Genomic DNA, 15,427 nt, shown 5'->3' on the forward strand with positions numbered 1-15,427 from the left:
TTCACGACATACTTCAACTGCAAAAGACCAAAAATAAATTATTTGTATAAATATGAGTAAAGTCATTGTTGTAAAGCTACAATTGTATTTTTGTTTAAATAATTGTGTAATCTATACATTCAACATCCTGATTGCTTGTAGAGATGATCAAATCTGTTCCCTCCTTATTTCACAAACAATTCTGCAACTAGGAGACCAAGACTTGAGTGAAAGATTAGTGTCATGAACTCGCACAGAGGGCATGATCCAATGGTGTACTATCAATGAAACCTAATAGGACCCCCCCCCCCCAACCACAGATGTAGTCCATTATGAACGTGTGCTTTAGTTACCATCCGTCTCGCCAACACGCTGGCCTGGCTGTTTTGGATGCCAACTGAACTAACGGTATCTGTGAATGGTGTGTGCAACACTAAAATTATCCAATGAGATTTATCCATTAATGCAAGTTATCCTATGGCCAGGTTTAATAAGAGGTGGCACCTGATTGGATCGTGTTAAAAACTGATTACAAAGATGAGTAACATGAAGCATTTCCAATAACATTAATAATGCCACCAAAATAAGAAACTAAGTAATCAATTTCTATTTTAGTAATGTACAGCCTTGCTAAGGCGCTTTTTTTGCTGGGAATAGGATTGACTACAGTATTGTATCTGGGTTTGTAAACATTCTAGACAGTATTAACACTATAAAAATAGTATACAGCTTCTATATATATATCATTTTAAAATTATAATATATTTCTCTCTAATACATAAGTTGCAACGTTTGCTTGAAGTATTGTATGGTGCAGCACGCGATAATAATTTAATTAATTAATTTTCCAACCACATTACTGTAGTTTAAATAAAAGAAATGAGCTTTTTTCTTCCTGTAGACACAGAGCCAAATCGTTGCTATGCAACAACTAGTTTTAATATCGTAAACACACTCCATTGTTATGCAAATCTGTAGCGCTCATAACGTAGTCTGTTTCGGTGGTTTATTTAATAAAGTCTTAAGTGAGGTACTCCATGTACCTTACGAAACAGTACTGTAGAGTGAACTTTACTCATGTAGTCGTGTCTTAATTTCTCTGTCCACGTATGTATATATATATATATATCGGTAAATTGATCGCATTTATTTAATTAAGTAATACTACAGAGTATTACTTGACAAAACTGAATAATGCATGAACATAAGAAATGACAACAGTTGTTTACACTTCCGTTCGTACCCCAGACTTGCTGATGTTTTCGCTCAGTGGAATATACCATTCCACTCAAGGGAAAGAACTACTCAGCAAAATTGCTACCTCATTAAATATATTAAATATGAATATACCGGTTATGAGTGGTAGTTTGCTAGTCACATGTTGCAAAATGTAACAGTTGTGCGTAATCAAAAGGTCATCTTTGCGAGTGCTGAAATATCGCGAGTTGGAACAAAAAATGTAAATTACTAATATTAATACATTGTACTTAGAAGATACAATCCTTTGGGTAGATCGCCATTATAAAATAAGTTCGATGTCATTGCCGCCTCTTTTTGATTTGTGAGTTTTGTTATGTACGTCTCTGCTGTCAACATATAAGACCATGTAACCATTGCAGTGGCAATAGTCACTTATTTTATTTTTCGCTAAAATATTTTTTTCAATAAAGAACTAATTCGCTGTAATTATTTTATTTCCTTTGTGTGTAATATGTTATCACTATGGCGATATTTTGATATAGATCAAATGACACTAAGACTCATCGTTATTCAAACTGTCATCACCAAGACGATTCATCGTTCGATTTTGATTAAGTTGTTTGTAACTTTTCATGTTGTACGGTGTTGTTCGTAATTTATCGTTATACATAGATTTGTTTGACTGAATGATCAATTTTATTTTATTTATTAAAACTTACTCACTCCCCGGAGAGAGTGGCAATGGTTACAGATATTGGTAAAAGTATACAGTATTAATAAGGAAGTAATAAAAAAAATAAAAAAAATAAACTAATCTACAAAAAAAGAATTTTAATGGAGAAAATAAATAATACAACAACTCCTTCAATTAATCCAAAATTTGTCTAATTTCAAAGCACTTGTTGATATACTGTGCTACCTGGATGACAATACTATCATTATTTGACAGTGCAGTGAACTGTTCTTCAGGAGGCAGGTTGTGAAAGGAGTCAATCACATCAGCCGCTGTATCAAACAGAACACTGCGTCTATTACTGTATTTGGGACACTCCACCATAAAATTAAATTCATTTTCAATGGTATCTTGGTTACACGTGTCACAAACCCTGTTACTAAGTGGAGTACAATTGTGTCTGCCAGTCTCAATCTTGAGGGCATGGTCACTCAGACGGAAATTAGCCAGACTCGTTCTCAAATCAATGTTTTTGATATTGATCAGATAGGATTCCATACTGATATTGAATTTAAATGTTCTGTAAGTTCTGAGTTTGTTTTTTCCCTCGAACTTTTCACGAATATCACTATGAATTTCTTCTTTCCAATGGAATGTAAATTTTATGTTTGAGGTTGGACTTGATGATATTTAGTCTGTTGAAGTTAATTTATCACTTTTATTAATTAAACATTCCTGTTTAATATTCTTCAGCAAGTCTGTAATTTCTAAATACCACTTAGTTTTTAGGCTTTTATTAACTGAAAAAGCTTCTTTACGGTTGTAATATTTTAATAATTGATTTTTAATAAATATATCCAAAGGGTATCTCCCTAACTCGCTGTAAATTACCATAATTGGGGTTCTTTGTGAAACTTGAAGGAGATATCGACAGTATTGAACATTAATGTCCTCACCTGGTGATTTGGATGAGAACTTGTCACCCCATACATCACTACCATAGCAAGTATCGGTCGTATTAATTTGTCAAAAAGCGATAGTGACAAGGTGATGGACAAATTGTGTATTGCGTCTAATTTAGTTTTGAGAGAAAACAGTGCTTTTTGAGCCTTTCTCTTAAGGTGCTTTAGAGCTTCCTTAAATTTTCCATTTGCACTGATTATTAAGCCAAGATAATTAAATGTTTTGACTGTCACAATTTCACTGCTCCCTAGAAAGAAAGTGTCACTGTTTAGACATCTGTTTGATTTGTTGAAAACTAATACTTTTGTTTTTTCTGGGTTTACAGTTAATTGCCACTTATTAACATATTCTGACAAGTTATCCAGGCATGATTGTAGTCCATGCTTTGTTCTAGAGAGAAAGACCAGGTCATCTGCATAAAGTAGACAGTTGACAGGCGAATTTTCAAGAATTGGAGGATCACAATCAGAATTGAAACTGTTGGGAAGGTCATTCAGAAAAAGGTTAAATAGAGTTGGACTGAGATTACAGCCTTGTTTGACACCAATATTGGAGTTAAATGGTTCTGTTAGTCCTTCTTTACATTTAACTTTATACTTCGTTACAAATTTCATCCTCGGGAGTGGATTTATTATTTTTAAGTAAGTTAATGGCTTTCCTAATTTCATTTTTAACAATTGAGAGTTGTAGAGGCACAATGGTTTTCGATAAATTACACAATATGCACTTCAGAAATTTAAGGTATGCGACAAATGGTAATAAAACACACATATTTGTGATAGACGATACCAACCCCAAGGATACTGCAGTAATGATACACGTTATTCCGGTATAAAGTCTGTACGACATATATCATAGGTCATATGTCATGAACAAGACAACCAAGTACCTAAATAAATAATAAATATTGTCAAAATACTTGTGAATGAATGAAATCGTCACTATGCTGGAAATATACCTGACATCCTCTCACTGATTCCACTGAGTGATTTGTTAATTGCATTACTATATTTTGTATGTGTTTCTGGTGTATTTTTTTACTCCTAAAATCACACGGCACATCAACCATTTAACAAGCTCCAAAGCCACAGTAGAAGTATTTGGCAATTAAAGTTTATGTTGCATTCATCGTTTCTCCAATAGCCTTGGGTAGAGCATAAATTGTGACGTCATATATCAGGCCAACAAAATTGCAGAGTCAGAGATTCATAGACGATAGGTTTTTGAATTACATTACAGTGTTCTCTCAACAGAATTTTGATGGTTTCTTTTCTGGGGTAAATACAGCACAGGAATGACTCAGTTGTAATAACAGTATTATTCTCGAGGCTGTCAACAAATATAGCAAAACCTTTCGTAAATTTTGCAAGTTATTGTTGCCCCCTCGAAGAAAGTACAAATAAGAATACTGCAACATAATTAATAGTGCAACATCACAGCTTTTGTTTATGGAACTGAGTTTTAAGAAATATTGCCATGACATAAAATGTGTGATTATAATGAGTTTGTAATAGAAAAGTACGCGCTCCTAATATCAATATCCAGTTATTAGTAAATGCATATCTGCAATAGATCTCAAGGAATTATAAAGGTGCATGTAATAACCAGATAATACCCCCCCCCAACTGTCTATATGCATTCTTTATATACTTTCAAAATTTATGGCCAATTTATTTGAGTCACAAAAATAGATGATGCTTAAAGGGCGGTGGTCGCCGCGCCACGCATGTGCGAGATCTGGGTCCCATATGAACAAAGATGGCGAGTCTGACTGTTGCCACGGTCACTAAAACCGCTGCGCTGTTGCACAGACCAACGAGTACACACTGACTCGTTTCTCGGCTTTCACCGGGTAATTTGGAGACATAAACAAGTCACTCGCGGTGATTATTGCACCCAGGTCAAAACTCGTACGCTGGTCGCATGTTTACTTTGCAACGCCTGGGAGTTATATTGGAGTGTTTGTAAGATTTTTTAAGTGAAGCGCAGCGTTACCAGTTTGGGTTAATAAAACAGGACTATCTGCAATGAACTAATATGTATTCTTGTGGCGTCTCTAAAGTGTAAAACCAGAATATCTTTAATTCTGTTTTACACACGTATTTAAGGTAGCGGGACTATTATTTGCATACTTGTTTTCATCTTCTAATTGTGACTAAATGACTACAAATAGACCCGGGAAAATATATATTTTTAGAATCGCCAGACTTCAAGCTTTTCACAAGTGTATTTTGCATGCCCGTATCTGCAATCTACGACGCGTTACTCAATCAAAGGTGAAAAATTACTTTTTCTGTAAAAAAAATAATTACGCATTTATGCTGGCGATAAGAAGTATTTTTTTCACTTTTCCTAGTTGTTCAATAGTCTGGTAAATTGAATGTGTCTGGTTAGTTTTATTCAAGCAACGCGTTTTAAAAAATAGTGTCCTGAATTTCAATTACTGTTTTAGTCGCATTGCCCCCAACTCAAACCACAACTCGTTGGTAAATAATCGATGAAATAGTTTGTCTGGACACATTCAAGTTCCTCTCATTGTCACCTTAAAGCTGTGAAAATTTGGTGTTAATCCGACGACAATAAGTATACGTTATTTTTTGTTAAAGACCTTGTATTTTGAAAAACATAAACTCCTAGAAAATGTCCATGAAGTCACAGCAAAGATTTTCAAGCTTGTTTATCGGCACAATCAATTTGTTTTCCCATCAAAGTCTGTTTTACCATGTGTAGGGACATCCAAATGTGTAAGGCTATTGGAAACCAAAAAAATAAAGGAATGGGATAGCTATAATTGGATAAATTCGGCATATGAAAACACCAAAATCAATGATTTTTTTTCAGTGGCTGTGTGACCTTGTGTCTGACACATTCATATGCAAATGACTAATCTGTGAAACAAACAGGGGCGGAGACAAACCACTCAAATGTTTGGAAACACTCATTGTGTGTCAGATAGCTACTGATAACACATCCTAACATTGCTTTGTCTTGAGTTTATCTTTGAAACTTATAGGCACACAGATTAAACCTGTGTTGTTGATTTTGGAAAACACTACTGAGGCTGCCTTGCTTCCCTTCAGAAAATCTATATTTTAACCAACTTACATGACATTCTATGTTATAGTGACTTTATCATATGAAAGTTTATGGTGCATTTCATCAATTAATAAATAAATGTGAAAATCGTAATTTTCAACACAAATAATAGTCTCGCTACCTTAAAAGAGATTGTAGCAAGTTAATAAGTGGTATATATCATGACTATATTAATTAAAATCTGTGTTCCATACATAGATAATACGGACAATATAATGTAATGACAGATAACTCTTACACTCTGAGTGAATTATTGTTCACTATACTATCTAACCAGATCCACACATGGGGCACTGCAATCGGAAGGGCATACCAACGGCTGTTTTTAGTCTTCAATGGGGGTCTGCTATTTGGGTCAACAAACGCACCAACCAATATTCAAAGAGACCTTCAATCGTTCTTCAAGCACCAACAATAATTGTTTGTACATGTTACAACCACGATCTATTCATTTCATTGTTCATCTCTGTAGAGAGTAAAAAGTGCCACTGAAGCGTTTCGCTTTTTAATCTTCTAAATCACCTATTGCTGACAATAACCAGCCAATACAAAAACACTCGAACTGGAAATATGACCAGCTTATACTTATAATTCATTCTCCCGATTTGTGTAGTTTACAAGGGACGTTCAAATGTACCGCGTGAATCGTTTGTGTAGTTTACAAGGAACGTTCAAACGTACCGCGTGAATCGTTTGTGTAGTTTACAAGGGACGTTCAAATGTACCGCGTGAATCGTTTGTGTAGTTTACAAGGAACGTTCAAACGTACCGCGTGAATCGTTTGTGTAGTTTACAAGGGACGTTCAAATGTACCGCGTGAATCGTTTGTGTAGTTTACAAGGAACGTTCAAATGTACAGCGTGAATCGTTTGTGTAGTTTACAAGAGACGTTCAAATGTACCGCGTGAATCGTTTGTGTAGTTTACAAGGGACGTTCAAATGTACCGCGTGAATCGTTTGTGTAGTTTACAAGGGACGTTCAAATGTACCGCGTGAATCGTTTGTGTAGTTTACAAGGGACGTTCAAATGTACCGCGTGAATAGTTTGTGTAGTTTACGAGGGACGTTCAAATGTACCGCGTGAATCGTTTGTGTAGTTTACAAGGGACGTTCAAATGTACCGCGTGAATCGTTTGTGAATAACCGCTCACTTCCATACTTAATCACAGTCCTTCCTGCATGTGGGGGGGGGGGGTTACTGTGACTTAATATATCCATGTCAAAAAGTAATAAATGAAAATGGACCACAAGCGGCCAGTAGTGTTTTGCGGTTAACATTCGGCTTAAAAACGTCTTGTGATTTTGTTTTACAAAAGCAAACGGAAAAAATCAAAATAATCTAAGGGACCCTTTTTTATGGTAGAGTTGGCTAATTAACATACGACTCCCACCCCAACTTCTTCAGCTCCTTTTGTTGTCGTTGGTGAATGTGTCCTTTGATAAGGCACTGAACCCCGGCGATAAGTGTACAAAAATGGAGCTAGGTGAAATTTAAAACCAAAAAATATAATTGTCGGTAACATGATGTCTGTAGTTATTTGGTCGTAGTTAGAAAACTAAGACAGAGAAAAGAAAAACGACATCTGGTTTAGAACGTCATGAATGCCCTATGTACTTCATGGGTCATTCGTGTGATTAAACAAATTTATAGGTTAAAAAAAAACGATGTTCAATAGTCGGAATAATAAAGAAAGGCACTATGGCGAAATTGACCGTCTTATGCACTAGCGTATTTGTCTATAAAAGATTTAGGTTGTTATAGTAGCATTTTTAGTAACTTTTAGAGAATATCTGAATCAAAGACCATTTTTAACATGTCTTACCCCCGTTGCTAACTTAATTTGATTTATTTCTGTTTTTATTGATCAACCCGAGGTTCAAAGTCGCCACTTATCCCCCTGGGAACCCTGGGGATCAAACAACGGCCCGGTGTCATGATATGTAATCGACAAAGCATGTTAATTATGAACACATGGCAATTGACCCTGTACACACAGGAAGTCCTCATTATGCATATTATGTGACCTTGTTTACTTATAGTTATTTGGGGTTGACTAAATCAGTTCTTAGAAGTAGTAGCTAGAGACAGTGTTTTTGTCAATTACTAAACATAACATCCGGGATCGTTAATTTTTAGAGGAAACACTTTTACTACTTAAAATGGTGAGTTTTTACTTACTCACTTTTGGGCCTATTAAAAAAAAAAAAAAAAAAAAAAAAAACGCTACCCGATATTTTATTATTTCATATTTTTCGTTCGGTCGCTGAGGGCAACAAAACAATTTTTTTTTGCCTTATGTGTTTTCGTGTAGACCACGCAAAATGGGACAATGTTTATCGCTACTGGTTATTTGTGTTGCCTTTTTCTTATAACTTAAAGGGTTGGTAATTTTAAATCATAGGTGGTTGCTGAACAATTTCTTGAAACAAATCATTTGCAAGTTAGACACAGGGGAAAAAATGCATGAAAGAAGGAAATTCAAGATAAATAAAAATGTACATATAAAACAATATGAAAAGAGTATTGCATTGGTCACACACTTCCATCTCCCTATATTTTAAATGCTCAATCCCCTATGTTTTGCTATTTAATATACACCTGAGCTGAAAACTGGTGTTTCATAATTACTTGCTATAGTTTTCAGCTCACCTGGGTCTGACTATTCTATTTATTCATTGTTTTAATGTCTATCAAATGATATTATTGAGAATCTAGCGGGCTATTTTATTATGGTGAATCCACATGAAAAAATGCACAATGGTCTCTTAACTATGTATATTAACTACCCTATCGGCAGTCCCTGACCGCTAGTACGACGTCAAACTACTAGGACCTGAACAAATTAAACCAATAATGACTTTATGTCTTTTTATATGGCGAACATGTAAATAAACACATATGTTCCAGGCGCCCAACCCCCTTTAGCCCGCAAACAAAAAATTGACAAACCCAGCCCACGTCAATAGTAGCGCCCTTTACCGAATTTCTGGATCCGTCAATGTATATACGTAAGTGATCTCAAATTGTAGTGCAGCTATATTCATAAAAATAATTATTTTTATATTGATGCCATTTATTATTGGTAACTTTTCATTATAATTGAGAAGATAATTGTGATAGAAATTTGAGAAGGGGAAATAGTAAATTATATTTTCACTCATTTGTGTGCTAAATTTCTGTTTTAATGCAGATTTTTATATAGTTTAAAACTGTGTTAGTGAACTTTTCTATATTATATAAAGCCTAACTAGTTATAGCGAAACCTTTAGGCAGTTTCAAGACATAACGTGTGACCATGGAGGTGGTGGTATGATCAACTTATAAAACACCTATCTTACGTGGTTACTCACGAATATTTTTGCAGATTCTTATTTGCTCAGTGACCTAAATAATAATAGCATGCCACTGACAAAACAACCTTTAAATTTCCTCAAGTCACATTTCTTTGATTTATGACAAATATACGAGTTGGAGATCCATATACAAATATCAACCTCCAATAGTCTTCCATATCAAGACTGTTTCATTGGGCGGTTGCTACTATACACAGGTTTTATTTTATATAAATATTATTTCTGACTTGGTTTTTCTTAAAATTTTCTCTGTGAAGATTATCATCCGCACCCTAAGTTTTTAACTTAAATGTTGCGTTGATATCAATTTGAAAATACACTGTTTACCAGGAAAACGCGTCTGCGTCAACTTAAAAAAGCAATGTGCGTCGTCGTCTACTTGGAAATGCCACTGCGTCAACTTGAAAATGCTAATGTACGGTGGCCCATATATACAATTGGTCCGCTACATGAAAGTCTGTCGGCTATTTGAAAACTGCTCCGCTACATGAAAATCGCGCCCTTCCATGAAAATCGCTCCGCTACTTGAAAAAAATCGGTCGGCTACTAGTACTTGAAAATTGCTCGGCTACTTGAAAACTGCTCCGCTACATGAAAATCGCTCCGCTACTTGAAAAATTCGGTCGGCTACTTGAAAATCGCGCCGCTATATGAAAATTGCTCCTCTATCTAGAAAATCGCGTGTATGTTGCGAGATAACCTTCGACCTGCAGATATGACCCGGAAGTACAACATGCAATGTATACCATTGCTTGTGTATGCTTACGAAGTCTGGTAAACAACGTATTCATCTGTTTGTTAAATAAAATGAAGTCAACCAATCTGTATACTTGAAACATCATATTTGCATGTGTTGATTGTATTGGCATGATGACTCTAGGCTTTGAATGTAAACAGGTTACAAGTCAGTGCGCCATTCTAACCCTATACAACCATAAATTGTTACGACTCGTAACCAAAATCTACTGTACCGTGTATCACGTTTACACCACTACAAATCAGTTTCGTGGCTTTACCACTACTAAGTTTAGCTCTCATTCACCTATAAAACGAGCGTCTTCATGCTGTCAACATATATCAGAGGGTGGGCGAGGGGGGTAGCTGATACAGGTTACAGAAAATTAAAAAGGCATTTTACGTTTTTACAAAAAATAAAATGAAAATTTCATGTATAGTGAAAATTGGTTTTTACACTTTACGAAGATAAAACAAATTCATAATTACATTTTACAGTTATTTTCATAAATTTGACATTTAAGAGGCAAAGAATATCACACATAGAATAACCTCCGGTGAACGCGTTCTGCTGTGACAAATCTCATGGGTTTGTGTGACGCATATGCGCGAATCAGGCCAGGAATTAATGTCGAACGTTAACGTGCGATATTAGTTCCGGTTTGATATATTTTCCGGTGTTCTACTAAGAACAATGCTTGACGAGGACACTTGCACACCGCATTAAATAAAGTGTAGATAACATTGCGTACATGTCATTGTAAAAGTCAGAATATTTAGAACATCGTGTTAACTTCGAACGTCACGCTAACTCGCTCATTGTTTTAGCAAATGAGCATACAAATTAAATATGCATATAATAACAATAACAACAACAACAACAACAACAACAATAATAATAATAATAATAATAATAATAATAATAATAATAATAATAATTCACTAAACAAACTACAGTGAGTTGTTCAAATTCTATAGTCGTATAAAATAATAATCATGATATAATCTGTTCAGATATAGAGATAAGAAATGGATCTTTTGACAAGTTATTAAAATAATAGTATAGTGACAAATAAAGATCTAATGCCAGACAAAATATCAGAAATATAATATACGAGGCGAAACAATGATCATCATTGTCTGTTGTAAGGATTAGCTTTTAAACTTAACAATTGTTTAATTTCATTATGTTATTGACGAAATAACTATAAATTATAACAAGTTTTGTATTTGCGACTTGAATACTAATAATTTTTACTGAATACTAATAATAATATACTACTACCTTGAATGGGTCTCTCTCAGATTTTGTGTCAATATTGTATTTTTTTTAATATTTTGGGTCATTTATGTCAAAACTGCTATTTCCGACGACTTCTTGAAAACTACCAGCTCAATTCATTTGATAAATGTTATGTAGGTATCCTGTGTTAATCTCTATTAGATTTGTTCTTTTTGTGACGATATCAACTATTCTCAATTCTTAGCAATTATTTTTCCATGTTTTGAAAAATAAAATTATACGTGAGCATGCTTGACATGTAAGTGGAATCATCAATAAAAGGAAACTAGAAGAGAAAACTTTTTCACATTTTATTTTAGTAAAACAATAGAATAGTTGAATTACAAAAACAATGCGACACGTATTATGTACAACGCCAGGCAAAATAATATTAATCATTTATAATCCTTAAGTAAATAACACATCTGGTGTTTACACAAGCAGAGGTGCTCGCTAGGTTGTTGTATTTTGTTTATAAATGTACTATTTGTATTTACTGATAGTTTTACGGAAATAGTTTCAAACACAGTCTTTGCTGTTATATGCATTTATTTAGATTTTGGATTACTAAATATACAAAACTGCATAGATTAAATCTCAGACTAGTAATACTAGTCTGAGATTCAATCAACAAGATATAAAACACATGTGTGGCCGAAACTACCTACATTCGAGATATACGTTACAACTTAGCCATCTGCCGTCGATGCGTCAACAGCAGAACGTTTATTTTCATTGAACAATGCACATTATTTACGAGAATCCACTACACCGCGAAGAAAATTCAAGAACTGCATTGCGCTTGTGCAACGACCTCACCCGGAAGTTTTAGCGCACGGAAAAATTCTTCGCATGACACCGGGCTTCAAATGAGGAATTACAAGTTTGTAATTTCGTACGAATTACAACATTTAATGTGGAAAATGGTTTATACACTTACAAAAAATAAGATTTGTGTACGAATTACGGAAGAATAGAATAGCTGATTACGTTTTACACCTTGCTCATGTCTACGAAATTACTTTTTTTTATTTGTTAAATTACATTATTACGAAAAATAAAAACAATTGATTACAGCTTACGAAAATACCCCTTGCCGACCCGACCGTCATATCACATGATTCGCAACTACGGGTTGTAAATCGGGCACACTAATGTTTATGACTTATTTAAAAAGTCGGTGTGATTGTCAAAGCCAGGGTGATAGAACGGTCAACTAAACTAATTGCACAAACAAACATTATGTTATCTGTAATAATTGAAATGTGTGCAATTTTGGCGCGACACACAAAGCTTAACTACACGCTATGAGGACATTTTCAACAATTTGGTCTACCATCATGTTGTGAATATATTGTGCACACATGATCTCTAAAATTTAAAAGAAAGCGAAAAACGACAAGAAAAAATCTCGCTCATAAAGCCCATGCACATATCATGGCTGATGTTTGGTCTATAATGAGGTATACTCAATCATAATTTGATCACCTTCAAATGATCTATGACGAGGTATAGATTTGTTTAAAACAGCCTTACCAATGGAGCTATAAAAATATGTCATATAACGTCAGCAACTCGGTGCTCCGGTACAACATGGCCAATTGAGACGAGTCGTAGTTACATGACGCAATATTTTCCAATAAACGCTATGTGGTATAAACAAAATATTTCTATATGAACTATAATAATGATTTGTAATACTCAAGAACGGACGAAAACTAATCATGTACTTTGGATATTAAAAACGATGACAGAATCTCAATTGCCAAAACGGATATATGCGTAGATCAAATTGGTATTTGAGTACTAGATAGATGAAGTTGTACGACGTAGTATTATAATAGTAGAAACAAACCAGGTGACGATTCAAAACCACGTGAACACGTGTATCCCTCCTCCGGTGGTGATAATAATACATAAATAGATTTCTAAACCATTTTAACTCCTAAACAACAATAATGTTAATTACAATAACAGCGAACAATATATACTAGTATGCAATTTATTGCAAAACATGCGTAAATTATCACGCGTAGTATTTCTTCGCAAAGTTCGTTTAAAGAGCTACGTGTTTATGTCAATTCATTGCTTTCGATTTAAATTTAAACTCTTCATTGCACGTCACGTGTAGCAAGATTTTAGTAAATATACATACGAGTTTTACACTATGCCGTTATATAGATTTAAAAATAATTAAACAATACGAGACACAAATGCATCATCTTTAGCTCATTGGGGTGCATATAGTTTCCCGCTTGTTTTCTTTAAAAAATTAATAATTTGTGTTACCGTGATTTTCAAGTAACCGACCGATTTTCATGTAGTCGACCGATTTTCATGTAGCCGACCGATTAGCCGACCGATTTTCATGTAGCCGACCGATTTTCATGTAGCCGACCGATTTTCATATAGCCGACCGATTTTCACGTAACCGACCGATTTTCATGTAACCGACCGATTTTCACGTAACCGACCGATTTTCATGTAACCGACCGATTTTCATATAGCCGACCGATTTTCATATAGCCGACCGATTTTCATGTAGCCGACCGATTTTCATATAGCCGACTGATTTTCATGTAGCCGACCGATTTTCACGTAACCGACCGATTTTCATGTAACCGACCGATTTTCATATAGCCGGCCGATTTTCATGTAGCCGACCGATTTTCATGTAGCCGACCGATTTTCATGTAACGGAGCAATTTTCAAGTAGCCGACCGACTTTTTTCAAGTAGCTGAACGATTTTCAAATAGCTGACGGATTTTCATGTAGCGGACTAATTGTATATATGGGCCACCGTAAATGTGCGTCGTCGACTACTAGCAAAAATGCGTCTGCGTCAACTTGAAATGAAAAAAGGAAAGTCACCTAGGGGGACTCGTTTTGCGTCGACAACTTGAAAATAGCAAGTAGCGTTGTCTAGTAGGGGTACTTGTTTGCTTCGACAACTTGGAAAATGAAGTGTCGTCGTCTATAAATTAAGGAACCGCGTCAGCGACAAATACGCTGTAGTGGGTTAGTGACTTCTACAAATCATCACCCGTTAAATCGCGACTACTACAACTCGCTTTGCGACAACTACTAATTAATTGGCGACGACTGTGAATAAGTTTGGCGCTGATTGCTACTACTCCAATTTGTAAACGTAGACATCGGAAATCGCACTTTTGTTGAAGAAGCAGCTAAATTTTGAAGCTATATGTTTTACCATGCAATTTATATCGACCCAGCATGGTCCCGTACGGCTTTCCATAGCATTCACTGTTACGATTGCGTCGTTGACACATAACTGCTCGGTGAATAGAGTGGTTGAGTAGGTGGTACATATCATGTATCATACACCTCGTATTGCCTGGCCTCGTAACGCTATAAGAAGTGCGCCCTCACACCAGGGCAATAATTTCCCGTATCACGCCTGGCCCTGCGTCTTTCACCAATCAAAACAAACGCGTCATTCGAATTTACGTCGTATGTTTGAGGTCACACTGTGGTAAAATTTTAATTACATCTATAAGGTTTATGATAAAACCTTTATGGACTGGATACAAGTTTTGCTGCCCTTTCATGAGCCCAAAGTGCACCAAATGTTGAATCCTTGTTTTAACTGTGGTGAATAGAGGTTTGTGGAATTGTGTTTTTCCAAGTCAATCAGATCCTGCAATAGTTTCCCCTTCATTTTTTAAATGTATTTGTTTGTGTGTATTTCTTGTTTAGTTTCTTTAGTTATGTAGGTTTCTGTCTGTTTACCAGTCGATATTTTACAGGCTATATTAAGTATAAACGTTGAGGGCAGCATAACACACATGAACTGGAAATCGGACCTGTATGCTGAAAGAAATTTGGTTTTAAGGAGGGTAGCTGAACGTGGTGACAGTAATTAATAACTTTCACCAACTCGAACGTTTCTTACACCCCAACTTACAATGCATTCAGCGTATAGTAACTATGGATAATATAATAGAACCTTCGGAAACGTTAGTACATTTTTGAACATATTTTTTTATGTATTGGTAGAAATAATCATATCTACAAACCAAATGCTTAAAATAACTACCGAATTTTGACAACTACTTTTGCGTTCTTCGTTTTCATACTGCACCATTTATTTAATGTTTCATATTTTTCACACGACACCAAGTTC

The sequence above is a fragment of the Saccoglossus kowalevskii genome, chromosome 15 (genome assembly GCF_978046115.1).
Source record: "Saccoglossus kowalevskii chromosome 15, keSacKowa6.1, whole genome shotgun sequence".
Lineage (NCBI taxonomy): Eukaryota > Metazoa > Hemichordata > Enteropneusta > Harrimaniidae > Saccoglossus > Saccoglossus kowalevskii.